At 44.6% G+C, this 18,061-nt stretch overlaps 1 protein-coding gene across 1 annotated transcript in view; it reads right to left on the minus strand.

The window, feature by feature from the left end:
* Positions 1-7,763, minus strand: part of LOC124721813 (argininosuccinate synthase) — a 161,849-nt gene extending 154,086 nt beyond the window's left edge. Inside the window, exon 1 of the mRNA XM_047246933.1 lies at positions 7,726-7,763. The gene's annotated coding sequence lies outside the window, so the exon portion shown is untranslated. The remainder of the gene's footprint in view (positions 1-7,725) is intronic.
* Between the last annotated feature and the right edge of the window lie 10,298 nt (positions 7,764-18,061).

Raw genomic sequence — 18,061 nt, forward strand, 5'->3', positions numbered from 1 at the left:
GGTGTGCGTACTGCAAGACCTTCGGTACACACACCATCAGATTATTTGACTTGTCGCTCTAGCGAAGTAGGCGAGCGTCAGCAATATGTCTCGTGGTCTTATCGTGGCGTGTTTATCTTCTGCCGTTAGGTCAGACGATAGAAATGCCACTTGCACGCTTAGAGTAGCAGAATGACGGTGACCAACTTTAAACAGAACTTGATTAATTTTCACACACATTTATTAAAATAATAAAAAGCATAGAAATAACTTAACTTGGTTCTGGATGCTATTTACAATTGATAATCTGATGTTCCTTTGGTTCAAATGGCTCTGAGCACTATGGGACTTACATCTGAGGTCATCAGTCCCCTAGAACTTAGAACTACTTAAACCTAACTAACCTAAGGACATCACACACATCCATGCCCGAGGCAGGATTCGAACCTGCGACCGTAGCGGTCGCGCGGTTCCAGACTGAAGCGCCTAGAACCGCTCGGCCACATCGGTCGGCCCTTTGGTCTTGGTACGTTAATCTTATTCTCACATATCTCTGATACTTGACAAAGTGTCTATACATTTCTCTTCATGGCTATGTACAGGAATATGATTATCTTATTAGGCGCAGACTGAAACTTGACTATAGACTGATACAGACTAATGCAGACAAATGCAGACTAATCTGAGGTCTGTACAGTCGTTATAATACCTCGCGCGTTCAGGTATCACTGCGCGAGTGTGATCCGCGAGGAGAAAAGGTTCTACGTTAGCAGCAATCTCATTGGCTGCGTTACATATTAATAGGCAGATCGGCGGAAGCAGAATTTGGTCCGTCTCTATGACAGCGCCGTCTCGTAGTGCGGAGACGGACGAGCGCTGCGCCTGCGCTGTTGTGCTTAGCGGGGCGCGCTCTAGTGGGAAAGTTGTATACGCGCTGACTACGCGGAACTATGTACACAACAAGTGCCCTCTGCTGACCTCAGTTATTTGTATAAACACCAGACGCGTCCATGTCATTATTAGCACTTACTATGTACCGGGATGTATAATTGGACGTTGATACCTACATCTGAATATCTTATGGTGTGTATGACTGGTATGTAAGATTGTTAATCATGTGAATACTTTATATTTTTCATATGCAGCACCAGGCCCTTTATAGATTCATCTGCAGGAAATTGAACTTAGTTGGTTACACCACTTTTTTGTCTGTAACAGATCTGGAAATAGCAGTAACTGAAACAGGTAATAGTGAAGTGTAAAAGTTTGTGTGATCGAGAGGGACCTGCAAAATAAAAACAACTACATAGTACAGCGAGCTGCATGTAAGCCTGCGTGTAGTGATCCCTGCGTATCTGTCCTCGGCACAATAACAGATTTATGACACAATTGTATTTACAGAATGAGCGACATACGAGTACAAGATGGCCGACCATGTTTGCTTGAAAAATAAGTGAAAATTATATAATTTGTCGATTTGGGGCTCCACAGCCTCCACGCGCTGTGGGAAGGATATAACCAATGTTACACATCAGCTAAACAATATTGTCTTCTTTTAGCCATTTACGAGCAGTAACTATGGCTCAAGCAAAGATCATTCCACGTCAGTGTATTTCAAACAAAATGTTTCAAAAAATGGTTCAAATCGCTCTGAGCACTGTGGGACTTACCATCTGAGGTCATCAGTCCCCTCGAACTTAGAACTACTTAAACCTAACTAACCTAAGGACATCACACACATCCATGCCCGAGGCAGGATTCGAATCTGCGACCGTAGCAGCAGCGCGGTTCCGGATTGAAGCGCCTAGAACCGCTCGGCCACAACGGCAGGCCAAAATGTTTCACATCACACGTTAATATGCGAACCGATAACGGGTAGCGGCTCTTCAAGTAGTACGTATGAGGTAAGCAAAGGTCATTTCAGAATGCTTTCCATCCCATAACAGTGTGTTATCCGCCTCCACAGCCGAGATGACTAACGGACGCCTGTGCGTTGGCGTTCGACTCGGAGGTAAGCTGGTTCGAATCCCGTTGGTGAATGAAAATTTCACCGCCAGTACTTGGTCAGCAAGTGGAGGAGAGGTGACGGCGTAAAGTTCCTGATCAGCAGTCTTTCAAAATGGTTCAAATGGGTCTGAGCACTATGGGATTTAACTTCTAAGGTCATCAGTCTCATAGAACTTAGAACTACTTAAACCTAACTAACCTAAGCACAACACGCACACCCATGCCCGAGGCAGCATTCGAACCTGCGACCGTAGCGGTCGCGCGGTTCCAGACTGTAGCGCCTAGAACCGCTCGGCCACCCCGGCCGGCCACCAGTCTTTGCTCCAGTGTCCTGTATTACATTCCAAACCTGTACACAGTGTCTCACGAAGTGATACGTCCGTCAGGTGAGGACGTTGAACAAGGTGGCCCCGTTGGTGGTGCTGTTCGAGAGGAGCAGGCACCGAGTTCCACCCTCTCCCTTCCCTCAGTATCACCATCATCGTCATCATTATCATTCGACACAAACATAACATTACACCATTATTCTCATCTGCACTCCACAAATACCCATACCAAACAACTTTCACATATCCGAAAGGAAAGGAGCCAGTGTGCACGGAGGAAGCATACCCTTTCCGACATATGCCTGAACTCATCCCCTTGTGATGTTTCAGCCAACAGTGTCAAAGGACATTTACATTTTTTTACCATTTTGTTACAAGTACAGAGTTTCAGGTTACGCGTGAATATGAAAACCATATAACGAATGGTGGAACCAGCACACTGTGTTTTATTTGGATGTTACGCTCAACGCTGGAGCCGGCATCCATTACCCAGTTCTCATACTAACAAGCAAGTTGGATCATTGTATGTGAAATACACTGAAATGGGATGGAAAGCTAGCTGATACAATTGTATATATGGTTCTCGGGCAAGACGTCGGATGTCATAGTTTTCACTATGACATCCGACGTCTCGCCCGAGAACCATATATACAACATGTCCGTCGGGAAAGCCTCAAGCAACACATAGGTGATACAATGTTTGCTTTCATCATATTTACTGCTGGAAAACCCACTTCCGTAGATGTGGCCGCAAAGCGCACGTCCGTCCGGTGGCAAGTAGCCCAAATAGCCAGTTCTAATCGTAGCGGGGAGTGAAATTTGAAAAACCAGTATTTGGCAGGCAAGAGGAGGCGATGTGTTGGCGTAGGGTTCCTGATCGCCAGACTTCGCGCCAATGTTCTGTATTAAATTCCAGACCTTTCCGCAGCGTGTCTCGATGTGATGGCGATCCGTCCGTCGGATGAAGACGTAACACCCAGTGGTCCCATTGGTGGTATTCCAGAGGATCAGGCTATGCCCCGACTCCAGGATTCACCCCCCACCCCCGTCTTCCCCCACTCCGCGCTCATTCTCTCATCATGTACAACACAAACATGACACGCCACTGCATACACACCCATTACAGTACAACTTTCAATCACCATGTGTAAAGTGGCTATTTTGCCCGGTAAAAGGAAATCCTTTCGGATTAGGCTACTGAACCTACACCTCGGGGTCTCCCAGCCAGCGATGTCATGCGACTGTTTCTATCTTCACTACTTCAAAATGGCTTTACGTCGAAATTGGCGACGTACATACAACAAAAACAGACGACCTTATGCAGCCCAAATGGAGTAATACTTCATTCCCACACACACGAAAAAGACATTTGCAAAGTACGAGTGAAATATTTCCATCAACTAAGAAGCTTATAACTATCATATAATAAGTATATGTAGAAATACAAACAATTTACAGCACTCAGTCACACAGTCCTTAAGTAGAATCAAAGACAGAAAGCGTTAATTGATTGTTTCTTTAAGTTTCGGAGTATCCGCTGGAGATGCTTTTGCTCATAGTTCCTGCAGATCATTCGTCATCCTTTTTCTACATCTCAGAAGTTTCGATTTTTTGCTGAAGATTCCAAAATAATTTATTAAATGTCCAACTACGTATAAATCACTAAATTTCGGACGTCCCCTCGGTTGGCCTGGAGCACGCATGAAAATCATTTCAGTTGCAGGGTGGAATATTTGGTGCTGTTGCGATAGAACTGAAGCTATTTTCCAAAACTACTTTATCTATTCTTGAGAGGCAGTTTGTCTTCAATTCACCAGTATGCACTTCATCCGTTATTACGTGAACGAGTGTGTGTGTGTTGGGGTTTATGGGCGCTCAACAGCGAGGTCATCAGCGCCCTTACGTGAACGTAACGTAAGTTTCTGACTCTGTATGCACTCATGTTTCCGCAGACAACTACTGAATGATTTTATGCTTTGTGACTGGAATTATATTTCTCGACTGTGACTTCGTACTATTTCAACTTTTATGACGAGTAAAATTGTGTGATGCAAACAAACTGTAATCCGGATTTCTGCTCAACACCTTAACTTCTCGCCGGCCGGTGTGGCCGAGCGGTTCTAGGCGCTTCAGTCTGGAACCGCGCGACTGCTACGGTCGCAGGTTCGAATCCTGCCTCGGGCATGGATGTGTGTGATGTCCTTAGGTTAGTTAGATTTAAGTAGTTCTAAGTTCTAGGGGACTGATGACCTCAGCTGTTAAGTCCCATAGTGCTCAGAGCCACTTTAACTTCTCAGGAATGTTCTTCGCAACATACAATCTACTAAGCAGAAAAATAATCATTGCCTCAAATCACAAGAAGTGAAATTTCCATATATAACTGAAACTGACCTGTTTCCGGAAGTGTTTGACGTAATTTGAGCAACGAGTAGCTTTTCACAGTTCACCTAACAAGACGATGTTATCTTCCAGCTAGACGATTACGGCAGTGGACTCTCATCCGACAGGAACAGGGTTCACATCCGGCCGTCGAGTGCCAGGTTCGTGTAGTATCCCTAGACCTCTTAAGGCGAATGCTGGAATGGTCTTTTAGAAAGAAGTGCAGATAGGAGTGTGCATCTGAGGCTCGTAGTGTATCGGCTTATTTTACATGATTTACATGATCTGCGTTATTTTTTAGAATATTTTCTGAAATCTCTGAGTTCGATAAGCACTACGACTGTGCCGTACTGTACCGTTCATTGTTATCTAGCGTTACAGCTCGGCCACCCTCGCGTCGTACGGGCTGATGCTAAAATTAATCGTGATAGCGCTTACGTTTTATTATTAAATTTCTGGTGAGTTCTTCTCACCTGTTTAAAATCGACACAGATATCCTTATTAGTCTGCAAACATTGCAGTACCAAGTCAGTAAACAATCTACTTTCTGTCATATACATCCAACGTAATGACCATTTTGTTGAAACTAGAAAAATTCGGGCTTTTGCTGGTGATCCTTACAATCGTTATTCGTATGCATAATCTTTGAATCGAAGAGAAAAGATGGAAAATGGCACTGGTACAACATCAACGACCGAGGTTGTTCAGTGGTTAAGGCACTGAACTCGTATTCGTAGCAGTGGGGTTCAACTCGTTGTCCGGCCATGAAGATCTGGGTTTTCGGTGGTATCCTGAAGTCGCATAAAGCGAATGTTGGGATGTTTCCTTCGGGTAGATCGCAGTCGAATAACTTCCACATGTACACCCACTGCCAGCCGGAGTGGCCGTGCGGTTCTAGGCGCTTCAGTCTAGAACCGCGTGACCGCTACGGTCGCAGGTTCGAATCCTGCCTCGGGCATGGATGTGTGTGATGTCCTTAGGTTAGTTAGGTTTAAGTAGTTCTAAGTACTAGGGGACTGATGACGTCAGAAGTTAAGTCGCATAGTGCTCAGAGCCATTTGAACCATTTTTGTACACCCACTACTCTCCTTACAGCAAAGCAAATACTAAGCGTCCTTACCTGAAGATGGTCTGCAACAGTGCAATACTAAGTTTGTGAACACCACCTATTTAGGGAATTTCAGAAAAGTGATTTATGATTTACTGTTCACTGTATAAGAAAGTTCCATTGCCCACCATCCACGTCGTCGCTGGCACTGTGTGAGCCAAAAAATCGTGAGGATGTGAGGTACGAGTTCGCAACATCGTGAAGGAAGTCAGGATGAGAAAATGTCGGTTCATTTGTTTACTGGAGGCAGGTAACTCTCTAAAAGCTGAGTAATTACAACAGATGACTGTACCTAGTACCGGCCCTGATGTCACATACCTGTTGTTCTCTATAAACACAAATGATTTGGCTGACAGGGTGGGTAGCAGTCTGCCGTTGTTTGCTGATGACGCTGTGCTTTACGGTAGAGTGTCGAAGCTGAGTGACTGTAGGAAGACACAAGACGACTTAGACGAAATTTCTAGTTGGTGTGATGAAAGACAGCTAGCTCTAAACGTGGAAAAATGTAAGTTAATGTGGATGAGGAGGAAGAACAAACGTGTTACGTTCGGTTACAGTATTATTTGTGTCCTGCTTGACACATCAGCCGGCCGGAGTGGCCGAGCGGTTCTAGGCGCTACAGTCCGGAACCGCGCGACCGCTACGGTCGCAGGTTCGGATCCTGCCTCGGGCATGGATGTGTGTGATGTCCTTAGGTTAGTTAGGTTTAAGTAGTTCTAAGCTCTAGGGGACTGATGACCTCAGCAGTTAAGTCCCATAGTGCTCAGAGCCATTTGAACCATTTTATCACAGTCAAGTTCTTTAAATATCTGGAAGTAACGCTGCAAAGCGATATGAAATGGAACGAGTATGTAAGAGCTGTGATAAGGAAGCCGAATGGTCGATTTCGGTTTATTGGGAAAATTTTAGGAAAGAGTGGTTCACTTGTAAAGGAGGCCGCATATAGGACGCTGGTGCGACCTATTCTTGGGTACTGCTCGAGTGTATTGATTTCGTACCGTGTCGGATTGAAGGAAGACATCGACGCAGTTCAGAGACGGATTGCTAGATTTGCTACCGGTAGGTTCGAAAATCACGTAAGTGTTACGGAGATGCTTTTGGAACCCAAATGGGAATCCCTGGTGGGAAGGCGACGTTCTTTTCGGGAAACACTATTGAGAAAATTTAGAGAACCGACGTTTAAATCTGACTACCGAACGATTCTACAGCCGCCAACATACATTGTGCGTAAGGACCACGAAGAAAAGATTCGAGAAATAAGGGCTCATACAGAGGTACATAGATAGTCGTTTTTCACTCGCTCTGTTTGTGAGTGTAACGGGAAAGGAAATGAGCGGTAGTGGTACCGGGTACCCTAAGCCGTACGGTGGCTTGCGGAATATCTATATAGATGTAGACGTACCTTTCGTGTTTCGCTGACAAGTAGGGCATGTTCGACGATATGAAGTCGGAAAGAACTTGCGTAAGACCCAACTACACTGCCATATAGGTCTGACCAACCTTTTATGAAAGCACGACGACGTTCCAGCTTTTACACAAAATGTGATAAAAGCACCTCGGTGCACGGTCAAATATTTTATAAAAATTCTTTTATAAAAGACCTTTGACAAACTTATTTTACAGTGTAATACAGGCCTAAAATGCGAGAAGTCTCGTATGATACTGAAAAATCTGAGTTTCACTATTAACCAGCTTCTTGGATTTTTCCATTTACAATGACTTTCCATAAATGTTTAAGAATACCCTGAGGTAAGCACTATCAGAATTTTGTACTACAATTAACGGTCGTGTTTGTATTGGTATTTGGCGACATTAATCAAGAGCACCGCTTATTAACATTCCCATCCTCGATAGTAAAAATTCCTGTTCTTTCGAAAATTAGCCGCTAACAACTGCAACAACATAGCCTTAAGCTGTTTTACTCACATAGATTCCTGGTGCTCCGAATAGATACCGTTGTACAGTGAGCCACAGTAAACCGCTGCAGGCTTTATAAACACGCTGTTATCAAATCCTTGACCGTCTAAAGGTCAAATCTTTTTGAGGAAACTTGTGCAGCGGTCAGGTTCCAAACACTTACGCATCTTCCACTAAGACTATCAACATAAGGCCGCTGCTCACAGTGTTAGATTTTATGCTGTCAGAAGAGTATCTATACGAATAATTGTTCGTATTAGAGCGGACATTTTAAGCTCGTCGCCACTTGACAAGTCTCCCTACTCAGATAAAGGAAAAACCATAAAACGGAATCACTGAGAGAAAGCTGTGGCCGTGAAAAGCGAACATCATTGAAATACGGAAGTTAAAACGTTTATTTACGGAAGTGATAGGTGGACGGCCGGCAACAAGTCTGTGTGCCAGTCTTTATTAACAGCAGTCAGTGCGCAAGCCTGCCGTATTGATTGTTCCAGATAATGATTAACATCGCCAAACGAGCCCCCTACTGTGTCGTTCACGGGCAGCAAAAACACTTCCAATATTCAGCTCGCGGAAGCGATTGTACTTGCATCGTTTCAGGGTACATGTACTCTACGTATTTTTGCTAGCTTTCCTTTCTTCAGAGTTATATAACTAAACTATGCCGACAGTTTCTTGGAAGCATCAAGACCGTAAAATATTGTATTCGCAAATAAATCCCAGATACCAAAAAGGGAAAGGAAACACGAGCACACCGGAAACAGGACACAGTTTTAAACCACGCAGTCCTAGAATAACAGCCCACTGACCTAATCTTTGTATTACTTCAGAGGTAACAGATTCACAAATAATTTTTTAAACCTGAATATTTTGATCGTGTATACAAGTCTGTAAGTTCCGTCATGGATGAAAGCTGTTATGAAAAGAAACTCACAGCACATCAAATGCTGAAATAGTAAGAAAAGACGTTTTACTCGACAGTACTGAAAATGACTACTACTACTATTATGCAGTGAGTCTGCTTTGTACACTGACTACATTTTCCCAGGGTCCTACAAATAAACTACCACCTGCATTACTCACAGTTGCGCCTATGTGATCATTCCATTTCATATCCCTACAAGTTGTGAAACTCATGTGCCAAACGCGAACAAAATTTTTTTTCAGTACCAAGGCTGCTAGAACGGTTTGCGGCCGCTAAATTGTTTGACTGTTGGTTGTACAGGAGACCTTACACTGTCGCACTCACGTTCAAAGTTTCTGTTTCCACAACCAGTGATCATTAAAATATAGGAAGTGGATAATCAATAACTCTAGGTGACGCACGAGAATCTGATGTTGTGTTTAATTAAAAGAAATCGGTAATAAATGCCGCTAGGCTATTGCATATAGTGAGCACATGAGTATCTAACCTAGCATAAGACTGCACGACAGTGACGTTACCTTTCAGGTTTAAGCTGCAATTTTTTTGGCAAATAATTCTTCAGATTCCAGCACCGTAAACTCAGCTGAAGACTATCACCAGTAACCAGTATGAGCTGACTGATTCCAACTGAATTTGAAGGAAAATCGCCGGACTCGTGACTTTGCTTCTCCCGTGCATTACCATTGCGTCATTAAAACGGATCATAGACCCGGTCGGAACAGTGAACAGTATTTCCGTACCTGCTCAACAGCCTCGGTTCATCGCACTCCTCAAGTAGTTGAGACTTGCATGACGTAGCAGTTTATTTCATTTGGGCGATGTGCAGCGCACCTGAAAATTCCTAGTTTGCTAAATTCTGAAAAGCGGATGTGCAGAGTATGACGTGTCTACCTGTCAGCTAAGTCAGGTTTGCTCTGGAGAGGAATTCACTTCACTAGGGTTCTACTCGCTTGAAACTAAATTCTGACCCACTGGAGGCGGTACAGTACAAAACAAATCTGGAATTAAATACGACGGTGGAGGTGAATTATTTGAGATGTAACTGTAGAATATTTGGATGTGTATTCTAAATAAATGAGACTCGAAGCAATGCAAGCAAAATAATTCTAAGTAAGCTACAAGATTTCACCACTTTTCGGACAGAACACGGAGATCAGAAAAAGTATTCTTTCTGTTTATAGTTTGAAAAGGATTCTAGAATACTTTAAAAGTTCCCAAAATCACGAAACTGACTGTTATATTATTCTTAGCGTCAATACATTGTGAGATCAAGTGGTAAATTATGATTTAGACACAGGCAGTAGAGGTAATGACCAGCAAAGTTGGAAGGATTTTGTTACGTAGAGTCGTAATGTCACTGTCGAGAAGTGTAGTAGTATGAACTAAAACTACCGTTCCGAGCAAAACAGAAGGAACGACGAAAACCACTGGAGACAGTACACAAGCTTGGACTGCACAAGAAGGAGCAATTCCAGCAGTCGCCTGTAACTGACAGTTACGAGTAATGTTGGTGGAGACAGAGTTACAGGATACCTAACATTACGGCAAAATTATCATTTCATTTAGCTAGAGAGCGTAGCGGTTAAGGGACTGGATTCATATCACGGAGTATCAGAGTTCAAATTCCCGTCCACTCAGACTAATTTAGTTTTCTGTGGTTTTGTTAAATTAGTTCAGGCGAATGCGTGGATGAGCTCTTCAAACTCGCTGAAGGGCAATTCCTTCCCCGGGTAATGATTTCGATGTCAGTGGGTCTCTGAACTCCAATCATTTCTACTCTTTGCACCATTATCACAAAGTAGTAACGGGTCCGTTGAGGAATAGCTGCAGTTACCAGAATACAGGGTTTTATAAAACGTGCCCTATACTCATAAAACACGTGGTATTGTCAAAAGTAGAAAAAATACTTAAAACATATTTTTATGTTATTTATTTCTTAGGGTCTGTGGGATCACGTGAGCCAAAGCTACTTGGTCACGGTTCGAGTTACTACATAGATTACAAAATGATGATTAGAAAATATATAAACAAAAAATTAAAAAATTAGTATAAGAAGATAATAATTTTGAGAGAGTTTACAAATAAAAAACACATTACAGAGGAAAGTTCTCGACTACTGCAAGGAAGTACTGTGCAGAATATAACGAATGTATCACAAGGAAGCCTTTCAACTTGGATTAGAGTGCGTTGTGGTTTATCACTCAATTTCCTTTTGATGGAAATAAAACCTGTTGAGCCGGCCGCGGTGGTCTAGCGGTTCTAGGCGCTCAGTCCGGAACCGCGGGACTGCTACGCTCGCAGGTTCGAATCCTACCTCGGGCATGGATGTGTGTGATGTCCTTAGGTTAGTTAGGTTTAAGTATTTCTAAGTTCTAGGGGACTGATGACCACAGATGTTAAGTCCCATAGTGCTCAGAGCCATTTGAACCATTTGAAAAACCTGTTGAAAAGTACCCACCACTCTATACACTTCTTAAGGAAGTGTTATCAAAGTGTACATCATTTTTCCGTCTATTGTTCACTGGAACACTTGCAGTTTCTTATGAGTCAGCCACTACTGTCAACAGCAAATTTCGTGACTGAATGTACACATATCAAAAAAAGTTGTGCATCTCCCCCATTCCCAGAACTCCTGAAGATATACGTTGACTGTGGGTATTGTATTACAGACACAGTCCCTTTGACTGTTCAGAGATGTCACTAAGCCCGCCCAAAGATGCAAACAACCATGCATGAGCAGCGCCTATTAGACGGAGGGGGTCCGACAGCCGATCAGTTCCAGTCATTCCACCAGGAAGGAGGTACACGGCTCGTGTTGTCTGTAGTTCAACTATGCCTAGACGGTCAATACCGCGGTTCTATTGCGTCTGCATTGTTGCTTCGTGCCAGAAAGGGCTCTCAACAAGGGAAGTGTCCAGGCGTCTCAGAGTAAACCAAAGCGATGTTGTTCCGACATGGAGAAGGTACAGAGAGACAGGGACTGTCGATGATATACCTCGCTCAGGCCACCCAAGGGCTACTACTGCAGTGGATGACCGCTACCTACGGATCATGGCACAGAGGAACCCTGACAGCAACGTCACCATGTGGAATAATGCTTTTCGTGCAGCCACATGAGTCGTGTTACAACTCAAACTGTGCGCAATAGGCTGCATGATGCGCAACTTCACTCCCGAAGTCCATGGCGAGGTCCATCTTTGCAACCACGACACCATGCAGCACGTTACAGATTGGCCCAAAAACATGCCGAATTAGCCGCCCAGGATTGGCATCACGTTCTCTTCACCGATGAGTGTCACATATGCCTCCAACCATACAATCGTCGGAGACGTATTTGGAGGCAACCCGGTCACGCTGAACGCCTTAGACACGCTGTCCTCCGGCCGCGGTGGTCTCGCGGTTCTAGGCGCGCAGTCCGCAACCGTGTGACTGCTACGGTCGCAGGTTCGAATCCTGCCTCGGGCATGGATGTGTGTGATGTCCTTAGGTTAGTTAGGTTTAAGTAGTTCTAAGTTCTAGGGGACTGATGACCACAGCTGTTAAGTCCCATAATGCTCAGAGCCATTTGAACCATTTGAACACGCTGTCCAGCGAGTGCAGCTAAGTGGAGATTCCCTGCTGTTTTGTTGTGGTTATTATGTGGGGCCGACGTACGCCGCTGGTAGTAATGGAAGACGCTGTAACGGCTGTGAGATACGGGAATTCCATCCTCAGACCGATAGTGCAACCATATCGGCAGCATACTGGCGAGGCATTCGTCTTCATGGACGACAATTCGCGTCCCCATCGTGCACATCTTGTGATTGACTTCCTTCATGATAACGAAATACCACGACTAGAGTGGTCAGCATGTTCTCCAGACATGAACCCTACCGAAAATGCCTGGAATAGATTGAAAAGGGCTGTTTATGGACGACGTGACCCACCAAACACTCTAAGGGATCTATGCCGAATCGCCGTTGAGGAGTGGAACAATCTGGACCAACAGTGCCTTGATGAACTAGTGGATAGTATGCCACGACGAATACAGTCATGCATCAATGCAAGAGGACGTGCTACTGAATATTAGAGGTACCGGTGTGTACAGCTGTCTGAACCACCACTTCTGAAGGTCTCGCTGTATTGTGGTACAACATGCATTGTGTGGTTTTCATGAGCAATAAAAAGGGCGGAAATGATGTTTGTGTTGATCTCTATTCCAATTTTCTGTATAGGTTCCGGAACTCTCGGGACCGAGGTGATGCAAAGCTTTTTATGATGTGTGTATTTTCAGCGGCAGCCGAGTTGGAATTCCGAGACGCATAAACAATGGACTACGCGAAGCTCGATGCGTTGGTTAGTCTGACAGCTCATTTCTGGGCTAAAAGTATTCTAGCTGTGCACAGAGTTACCCCATACTAGGCAATGGCGTGACAGTAAGCTGATTGTCAGTACCAGAAACAGCGGTGATCATTCTTACAGTGAAGATAAGAACATTCACTTTCTGCACATGATGTTGAAATGGTACGCCCAAGACAGTCTTCAAAATGGCTCTGAGCACTATGCGACTTAACTTCTGAGGTCATCAGTCGCCTAGAACTTAGAACTAATTAAACTTAACTAACCTAAGGATATCGCACACATCCATCCCCGAGGCAGGATTCGAACCTGCGACCGTAGCGGTCGCGTGGTTCCAGACTGTAGCGCCTAGAACCGGTCGGCCACCCCGGCCGGCCAAGACAGTCTTCCCTCCACCCTCAGCCCTAATGTAATATGGTTGACTTCAGTGACCGTTTAACTATCTTGAGACAATAAAATTTCGCTTTCACAAGGGTTTCGTTTCAGAAACTGTATGCATTGTGTTTTGTTGCAGCAATCTGTTCTCTGAAACCCACGTACTTACATTGCTGACTATGCTGTTAGCTACATCACCTCTATGGCGTTCCATGTCTTTCACTATAACAATTTTTGAGTCATTATGACATTTAGTGGCACATCATTAAAACATCAACGGAAAAAATCGCAACGCCAAAAAATAATAAATGTAGAGTAATGAAGTTTCGGGAATACGTTAGTCTAGGTAACAAATTTAAGTGATTAACATTAAAAGATCACAGGTTAATGTAAGCGCGGGATGTTGTTGTTGTTGTTGTCTTCATTACAGGGACTGGTTTAATGAAGCTCTCCATGCTACTCTTGCCTGTGCAAGCTTCTTCATCTCCAAGGAACTACTGCATCCCACATCCTTCTGAATCTACTTAGTGTATTCATCTCTTGCTCTTCCTCTACGATTTTTTCCCTCCACGCTTCCCTCCAGTATTAAACTGGTGATCCCTTGATGCCTCAGAACATGTCCTACCAACCGGTTCCTTCTTCTAGTCAAGTTGTGCCACAAATTCCTCTTCTCCCCATTGGGGAGAAGCGCGGGTTAAACCATTCTAAATGTGAAACCCTGGTACATTAATAACCGATGTAGTCACCAGATTGTTGAATGCAAGCATGTCACCGTGCATGCATTGTGTTTTACAGCTGCCGGATGTCAGTTTGTGGAATGGAGTTCCATGCTTGTTGCACTTGGTCGGACAATTGAGGAACGGTTAATGCTGTTTGTGGGTGACGCTGGAGTTGACGTCCGATGATGCCCCTTATGTACTCGATTGGTTATCGAGCAGGTCAAGGCAACATGTCGACACTGTGTAGAGCATGTTGGGTTACAACAGCGGTATGTGGACGATCGTTAACCTGCTGGAAAACATGAATGCTTTTCACGCAACGACGTACCAAAGAGGGTGGAGGGATGCAGGGGTTCCGCACCCCCCTATCATCTAAACGAAATTACACGCCACTTAGTTGCCGTGCAAAGCAACTGAAAAATATTTTGAGTTTCAGTCATACGACAAAAAAGGGATAATCACTATCATTTCTCAAAAAGGCCGTACACAGATTTCAAGTATCGAGATATCTATAACACTATCAGCTACCGCCCATCTGTACCTTAGCCAAGACCAGCTGCTGAACATTATTGTCCTTAATTGACATCATTTGTTGTTTTGTTAATCAGTTCAGTTCCTACTTGTAGTTGAATGTAACAGTGCTGCTGTTTGTTGTCTTTGCGCTGTGTGCTGCTGTGATAGTTTCCAATTATGAATCAGTTTGTAACAAGAAAGTAGAAGGAAACTAATTTTGACTCTTCCATTAGCGAAATGATTAGTTAAAAATGTGTACTCACTACTACAATAGCTTAATTACCTATTTATAGCAGTTTAATGTTAGTACTGGAGTGGCTATTTGGAGACCGGTAGAACACTGGGGCTGCAATATTTCGGTATTTCACAAGGCAGTGGAGCGTCAAATACACTCCTGGAAATGGAAAAAAGAACACATTGACACCGGTGTGTCAGACCCACCATACTTGCTCCGGACACTGCGAGAGGGCTGTACAAGCAATGATCACACGCACGGCACAGCGGACACACCAGGAACCGCGGTGTTGGCCGTCGAATGGCGCTAGCTGCGCAGCATTTGTGCACAGCCGCCGTCAGTGTCAGCCAGTTTGCCGTGGCATACGGAGCTCCATCGCAGTCTTTAACACCGGTAGCATGCCGCGACAGCGTGGACGTGAACCGTATGTGCAGTTGACGGACTTTGAGCGAGGGCGTATAGTGGGCATGCGGGAGGCCGGGTGGACGTACCGCCGAATTGCTCAACACGTGGGGCGTGAGGTCTCCACAGTACATCGATGTTGTCGCCAGTGGTCGGCGGAAGGTGCACGTGCCCGTCGACCTGGGACCGGACCGCAGCGACGCACGGATGCACGCCAAGACCGTAGGATCCTACGCAGTGCCGTAGGGGACCGCACCGCCACTTCCCAGCAAATTAGGAACACTGTTGCTCCTGGGGTATCGGCGAGGACCATTCGCAACCGTCTCCATGAAGCTGGGCTACGGTCCCGCACACCGTTAGGCCGTCTTCCGCTCACGCCCCAACATCGTGCAGCCCGCCTCCAGTGGTGTCGCGACAGGCGTGAATGGAGGGACGAATGGAGACGTGTGGTCTTCAGCGATGAGAGTAGCTTCTGCCTTGGTGCCAATGATGGTCGTATGCGTGTTTGGCGCCGTGCAGGTGAGCGCCACAATCAGGACTGCATACGACCGAGGCACACAGGGCCAACACCCGGCATCATGGTGTGGGGAGCGATCTCCTACACTGGCCGTACACCACTGGTGATCGTCGAGGGGACACTGAATAGTTCACGGTACATCCAAACCGTCATCGAACCCATCGTTCTACCATTCCTAGACCGGCAAGGGAACTTGCTGTTCCAACAGGACAATGCACGTCCGCATGTATGCCGTGCCACCCAACGTGCTGTAGAAGGTGTAAGTCAACTACCCTGGCCAGCAAGATCTCCGGATCTGTCCCCCATTGAGCATGTTTGGGACTGGATGAAGCGTCGTCTCACGCGGTCTGCACGTCCAGCACGAACGCTGGTCCAACTGAGGCGCCAGGTGGAAATGGCATGGCAAGCCGTTCCACAGGACTACATCCAGCATCTCTACGATCGTCTCCATGGGAGAATAGCAGCCTGCATTGCTGCGAAAGGTGGATATACACTGTACTAGTGCCGACATTGTGCATGCTCTGTTGCCTGTGTCTATGTGCCTGTGGTTCTGTCAGTGTGATCATGTGATGTATCTGACCCCAGGAATGTGTCAATAAAGTTTCCCCTTCCTGGGACAATGAATTCACGGTGTTCTTATTTCAATTTTCAGGAGTGTATCATTAAAAATAATATTCAGTTAAAATAGGTGTATAAAAATACACTTGGATTTGCCTGTGTTACCAAAAATCGCGCTGATCAACATAAATATCGCCCAAACTGCAATGATTAAATTTCTTTAAAACATTTGCTCAAAATTCTATCATTAGTAGCCCAAATGGCAAAATATCGCACAATCTAGTCACCCGGGCAGAAACCAATTCCAATACAGAACGTTGGCGAGACGTTTTTGTGGAGAATGGGAAGAGAAAGGGGTGACCGCACATTCTATAGTTCGTTTGTGAAAGATTTTTTCAGAGGCCTACTTGAATTCGTCGGAGCCGGCTGCGCCCTGCATCCCTCCCCCAGTCCCACCTCCCTTTCGTCCAAAATATATTTACACTTTTTTAATACTGTAATAACTGAAGCTTGGAATTCCAGGCACAATTAAATCTTAAAATATACATGCATTTCAAGCACTATCAAATGATCACACATGCACAATGAAAGGAAAAACATGCAATATCAAAAGTCCGTCGTTTGTTGTGATGTATTTTATTTTATTTTAAAATATTGTACAACAACCAGTTTTTCCATATTCGCTATCGACTGGGGTACCCCTGCGCTTTGAGGCGCTAAGCTATCAATCCCTGTGTTCGGCAGGTGAAGTGATTTGAATCCATCTATGGTTTCCCGTTTCAGATATAGGCAAATGCCCCTTCCTACAGGCCACAGGCAATCCTTTCCGAATATCTTTATTTCCTGGCAGATTGCAATTCCACTGAAGGAGCAGTGTCTCTACTTAAATGAAAAGATCTGCATGGAAGGCAATCCAGACATCTATTTGGAGACTCCCGGAAATAAAAGCCATCTTTAAATTGGAAGACGGCTAGCGATCGTCATTTTCTTCTATATATGTCTACATAAAGATGGCTCAAGTTTTACTATAGTGGGTCCAACCGTCACAATTCTTACGTATTTGTAAATAAACTTCATATAAAAGTCAATGTATGTTGAATATCATAGAGGGGTTTCTTTGCACCGTATAACCATATTATCATGGAGAAACAGAAACCCATTTATGAGGTCACATACATTAGAAGCAAAGTTGAAATCAAGGCGTGAATCAGTGTTAAGATCTGTGGCACCTCTGGCTAAAGAGCACAATGTCGTTGGACGCACATGTGTTTCGGAGCACATAGTATTTGTGTAATCCGTTTTGGTTTATAAATAAATTTGCTTGCTATAGTTTCAAGTGGACTAATTTGAAAAAAAAGTCTTGATCACTTACGGAAGTTGAAGAATTTTAACTAAATGAAAGATACTTTACTAAAATTGAGGAACTTGAGCTGCTTTGAAGTATCGAAGGAATTCTGACTTGGTGTCAGATAAGCAGCAAATTTAAATACAATACTGTAGTAGGAGAAAGGTAGCCACTGCCAAAAGAGATTTGAACTCGTTTAACCTTATAAGTTATTCAAGCCAGCGTTAAGATTCTTCTGCTCTGCGACAGTAAACCTCATATCAGAAGATTGAGTTGGCTTGGTTCAAATGGCTCTGAGCACTATGGGACTTAACATCTGAGGTCATCAGTCCCCTAGAACTTAGAACTACTGAAACCTAACTAGCCTAAGGACATCACACATCCATACCCGAGGCAGGATTCGAACCGGCGACCGTAG

This window comes from Schistocerca piceifrons, chromosome X, assembly GCF_021461385.2.
Source record: "Schistocerca piceifrons isolate TAMUIC-IGC-003096 chromosome X, iqSchPice1.1, whole genome shotgun sequence".
In the NCBI taxonomy this organism is placed as follows: domain Eukaryota; kingdom Metazoa; phylum Arthropoda; class Insecta; order Orthoptera; family Acrididae; genus Schistocerca; species Schistocerca piceifrons.